Raw genomic sequence first — 6,000 nt, 5'->3', positions numbered from 1 at the left:
TGACACCACCAGGTTTCTCTAGTTCGCAGGACATGCATGATCGCTATGTTGTTAGCATCAGCTGCAAATCCAGAGGGACAGCACAAGAGAATACTTCAGCTGCATTTTTGTAGCTATTATGTTTCCTGCTTTGGGGCTGAGGCCATTCTCTTACAGTTAAACTTGTCCTGGGGACAGACGAGTCCACATCTGCTAAGTGTCTCTTCCCCTGGTAGGTCTATTGGTACCCGCTATCTATAGATAGCGCACAGGACAGTGCAAACAGTGGTTAGATCTAGCTAAACACTAAAAGCCTAGCTTTGTCTTTGCTACATTAGCTGCACACACAGCTATGCAGTTTCTGGTAGAAAGGGAAGGAAGGAAGTGGGAGGTTGAAGTGAAATTTATAGTTAGCTCAAGGCCTGCACCATCACCACTACATGGGGAGAAACAAGACCCTGGTCTTGTCCACCTTCCCTTGTGCTCCACATGAGCAGCAGCAGGCAAGTAGGGCTGTGCTCTCGTGTGGGAATTCGCAGGGAGTTTTGCGAGCAGCCTTGAACAATTAGACATAGCCTTGAAAGACATAGAATAAGGGAGTAAATAAGTGATAAAGCAGGTGTGCAGAAAAGAAGCTGAAGACTGAAATAGCTTGGAAAACAGATGAAGAGACCGAAGCCAGAAGACATGTGTCTTGCTCGACACCACCAATCAGAAGCTTAGCTGCGGCGTGTGAACAGAAGGTATTAACTAATCATGGAACAAGCTTGAGCGCGTGGACAGCTAATGAATCTATATAAGTACAAATTTGTAAACAATAAAGGTCTTTGGTTTTACCAGCACCAGAGTCCGTGAACCATCCCTACAAATGGCGCCCAACGTGGGGCACGAAACTACAGCGTGGAACGTACGTCGGTAGGGACTCCAGTTGGACGAATTCATCAGCGAAGGAGCTGAACGACCCGGGTCTCAATCACCAAATAAAGGTGAGCAACTGGAGCATTTTATTTTTTTTTTAAATGGGGGTGCATATGTCTGTAGAAGAAGCGTCCATTTTGCGGCTGTTATTGCAATTGTTAGCTAAGCGGGGAATCAAATGTGAGGAACGGACTATGAAAATGTTGTTAATGTGGCTTAAAACGCACGGAGCTCCCACTCAGTTGCATGAAGTATTTGATGTAGATAATTGGGAGAAAGCCGGTATGCTAATCTGGGAAGCAGCCTCACAAGGTGACCTTATGGCAGCTCAAATTATGACCACTTGGCGTGTAATGACAGATAATTTACGGCAGATTAAGGCAGATGATAAAAAAGCTGCCGCTGCTGCCGCGAGTGCTATAGCTCCCCAGACCCCCCCCAAAGAAACGACAGCGAGCGTAGGGGGAGAAAAAACTGCTTCCACTGTCAGACCTAAATCCCAAGATTTACAGGCTGCCTCAGTACCTCTGGAGGGTGAGCAGTGTAAGCTTGTGGATGCATCTGGACAATTGCCCGGTTTTACGCCAGCGTCTGTAGCAATCCCTCCCACCCTGCCAAAAAAACCGACATCGGACAGCATGGACTTTGATCCTAAAGATCGGTGGGCAAAGCTAAGGGAGGAGGCGATTAAGACAGGAGACTTTGAGGCAGTGAGTTGGTCCTTTCCTGTCCTGGTGCAGGATCAAGGACCAAATGAGTGGCAACCGTTCCAGTGGGACTTAATCAAGGAGTTACGGAAAATCGTTGTGACCTATGGACTTTCTGCCCCCTTTTCTCAGAGTCTGTTAGAGAATGTTTTTACAGGACAATTACTTACTCCTTATGATATATGCCAATTAGCCGCCATGATTTTAACGCCAACTCAGAAACTGTTATTTACACAACGGTGGCAGGATCTGTGTGCCCAGGAAGCACTTGTGAATTTAGAAAAGCAGCCGAATGATCCATTGCATGGAGCAGGCTTACCCCAGCTGCTAGGGCAGCCGCCGTTAGACGATCCGCGATTACAGGCATGACTTGACCCCGCGATTTTGCGTTTGACTGCCCGATTAGCTTATCAAGCCATGGTTAAAGTACCAGAAACAGGGAAAACAGAAAAATCATTTACCCGTGTTATACAACAAACGAACGAGCCTTACATGCAATTTATTGATTGCTTGAGAGATGCCCTCGATAAGCAGATTGATAATGCCGACGCAAAGGAAGCCCTATTACTTAAGCTAGGGGTTGAAAATGCTAATGTAGACTGTAAGCGAGTATTACAAACCCTACCACAAGGGGCCGGTATCATACAGATGATCGAGGTCTGCAATAGAGTTGGTTCTATCTTACACCAAACTGAAGCCCTTGCTGGGGCTTTTGCAGCGGCAGTGAATGTTACAAATAGCAAGTGTTTTTGTTGCGGAGCGGGCGGCCACTTTAGACAACAGTGTCCAATGAAACCTGAGTGAGGCATCAATGCGGTAGTGCCGCACCCCTGTCCGCGTTGCCATAAAGGCCGGCACTATGTGAATCAGTGCCGATCCAGATTTGATAAAGGTAGGAACCCGTTACCGCGGTCCTCCAAGTCGGGAAACGGGCGGTGCAGTGCACCGCGGGGGCGCGCTCCGACACAAATACCACCGCCCGCAACACCGGGAAATGCGCCTCAACTGAGCTGCAGTCCCTCGTCCGCATGGACAACCTCTGTGCCAGTACCTCAGGAAGTGCCGGAGTGGATGTCACCACAGTAACGGAGACTGTGCTGTTAGGCCAAAAGGTTGCTAAAATTCTGTTGAATATCATAGGCCCGCTGGGCGGCAGTCTGAGTGCTCTTTTAGTAGGGCAATCCAGCACCACCCTACAAGGCCTGTTTATATTGCCTGGTGTTATTGATGCCGATTATGATGGACAAATACATGCACTAGCTTGGACACCCTCCCCACCGGTGACCATACCACCTGGAAGCCGGATAGCCCGGCTGGTCCCATTCAAAGCCTGTGTACCTAGGGCGTCCAACGCTGAGCGAGGAACCTCTGGATTCGGATCAACTGGACCGCCCGAACTCTATTGGACTTTACAGATTACTAACGAACGTCCAACCATCAAAGTTACCCTTATACAAGCGCAAGCCAAACCCTCTGAAGTTACACTTTCTGCCCTTGTGGATACTGGAGCTGATGTTACTGTTATATCACATCATTTTTGGCCTCCCAGTTGGCCCACTACAACAATACATGGTGGTCTTGTTGGTATCAGTGGTCTTTCTACGTCACAACAAAGTGTCAACCTGATACAGGTACGGACAACTGATGGACAGTGTGCCAATATCCGCCCGCATGTAGCCTTCACACCGATCAATCTATTAGGGCGAGACATTTTGTCGGCTCTGTCGGTGGCACTTAGCACAGCTACATCGCCTTTTCCACGGAGGCCATTGGAGAGCGGCCAACACTCCGCCTCACGTGGCTGACTGATAAGCCTGTGTGGGTGGACCAATGGCCTCTCGTCAAAGAGAAGGCCGCAGCACTACGAGAGTTGGTAGCAGAACAATTGGCACAAGGACATATTGTTCCGACAACTAGCCCATGGAATACTCCAGTGTTTGTCATTAAAAAGAAAAATGGGAAGTGGCGTTTGCTACATGATCTGTGACGAATCAATGCAGTAATCGAAGACATGGGTTCACTGCAACCGGGTATGCCATCTCCCGCAATGATCCCCGCGAATTGGAATATTATTAGCATCGATTTAAAGGATTGTTTTTTTACCATACCCTTAGCAGCAGAAGATGCATCTAGATTTGCCTTTTCAGTACCCACGGAGAACTGTGAGGAACCTATGCAAAGATATCATTGGACTGTACTGCCACAGGGAATGAAAAATTCACCCACCATTTGCCAGCAATATGTTGCCACTGCACTGATGCCAATTAGACAGCAGTACCCGCAGCTAGTGTGCTATCATTATATGGATGATATTTTATTAGCAGGAAAGCCCACCGAAAACTTGACTTTGACAATACAGGAAGTCATCAACAGCTTGAACAAATATGGTTTACAGATAGCAGAAGAAAAGGTGCAACAAGTAGCACCGTGGAAGTATTTAGGGTGGAAAATTACAGAGCGCACCATCCAGCCACAGGCAGTGCAACTTCAAACAAATATTTCAACACTTAATGACTTGCAGAAATTGTTAGGAAATATTAACTGGATACGAACAGTCATAGGGATCGATAATCAAATGTTAGCGCCATTGTTTGATTTATTGCGAGGTGACTCACTGATTACTTCTCCTCGGCAGTTAACGCCTGAGGCCAGAAAGGCGATTGACAACATTAACGTTTTGCTCACAAGGAGACAAAGTCACCGTCTAGTTGAACAACATGATATCTGCTTGTATCTCTGTAACCAACCTCAACAACCTGTCGCCCTCGTTGGACAATGGGTTACCACCCTTGCAGACCCTTTAGTCATTCTGGAGTGGGTTTTCCTACCTTACCAGCTTAAGAAAACCATCACCAGCAGAATTGAGTTCATCGCTCTGTTAATACAACGGGGTAGGACACGAATATGTGAATTAGCAGGTAGTGAGCCCGCAATCATCAGCATACCCTTGACACAGGAATATTTAGACTGGTGCTTACAGCATAATGTGTCGTTACAGATAGCTCTGGAAGGATATCCAGGCAAACTTGTAGTGCATTTGCCGCCTCACAAGCTATTTTCCCTCCTGCAGGAAGTTGGTATAGTGGATAGGCCACTTATCAAACATCAGCCAGTGCATGGTGTTACAGTTTTTACAGACGGATCAGGGAAGACAGGAAAGGCCGCATTAGTTTGGAGACAGAATGGCCAGTGGCAGCAAGAAGTATATTATGTGCAGGGTTCGCCACAAATCGTGGAATTGCATGCAGTCATACAAGCCTTCAAAAGGTGGCCTGAGCCTCTTAATATTGTATCAGATTCACAGGATGTGGTAGGAGTGGTTCAACGCATTGAGCGCGCCTACATTAAACATATCTCGAATCAAAAATTGTTTGAAATGTTTGAACTATTATTGTATTATATTAATCACAGGACAGAATCGTATCATATTGTCCATATCCGCAGCCACACGCATCTCCCAGGGTTCTTGGCTGAAGGTAATGAAAGAGCAGACCGACTGACAGCACCGGTATGGGCTGCTCCCGTACCCGATATGTTTCAGCAGGCACGTGTGTCGCTTTTTTTTTTTCACCAAAGTGCACGGGTCCTGCGCAAGCAGTTTCATTTGACCCTTTCCAATGCCGGTATGATTGTACAGGCATGTCCAGATTGTCAACAATTTACCAGTGGTCCCCCGCCTGCTATTAATCCGCAGGGTTTACAGGCACTACAACTATGGCAGACAGACGTCACACATGTTACCGAATTTGGTTGTTTAAAATATGTCCATGTCTCCGTGGACACTTTTTCCCATGCGATATGGGCTTCTGCTGCCACTGGAGAAACCAGCCGCCACATCCAAACCCACTTTCAGGGTGCCTTCGCGGTTTTAGGCATCCCCCAACAGATAAAAACGGGTAATGGTCCTGGCTATATCAGCCAGCCCACTCAAAGGTTTTTTCAGCACTGGGGAGTGCAACACCTCACTGGTATCCCACACTCTCCTACTGGGCAAGCCATCATTGAGCGCACACACCATGTGCTCAAAACCATGTTGTTAAAACAAAAAGGGGGAACTGTTGGAGACTCCCCACAGACACGCTTAGCAAAAGCAATGTATGTGTTGAATCATCTGTCCTTTACCCCTCATACTGAGACACCGGTGATGCTCTACCATTTTCACTCTTTAGGGGAGGTATCACAGCAAACATTACGAGATAAAAATGTACCTGTCATGGTGAAATCCCCACTAAATGGTAAATGGGAAGGTCCATTCACATTAATAACATGGGGGAGAGGGTATGCTTGTGTTTTGACAGATCACGAGCCCGCTGGGTTCCAGCTCGATGTGTACGGCCAGCGCTCACAAAGCTGCAGGTACCAGGCAAACAACAGACAACCGCAAAAGACCCTGAAG

This window comes from Gymnogyps californianus, chromosome Z (assembly GCF_018139145.2).
Source record: "Gymnogyps californianus isolate 813 chromosome Z, ASM1813914v2, whole genome shotgun sequence".
NCBI classification, from domain to species: Eukaryota; Metazoa; Chordata; class Aves; order Accipitriformes; family Cathartidae; genus Gymnogyps; species Gymnogyps californianus.
Note: the sequence above shows the minus strand (reverse complement) of the source record.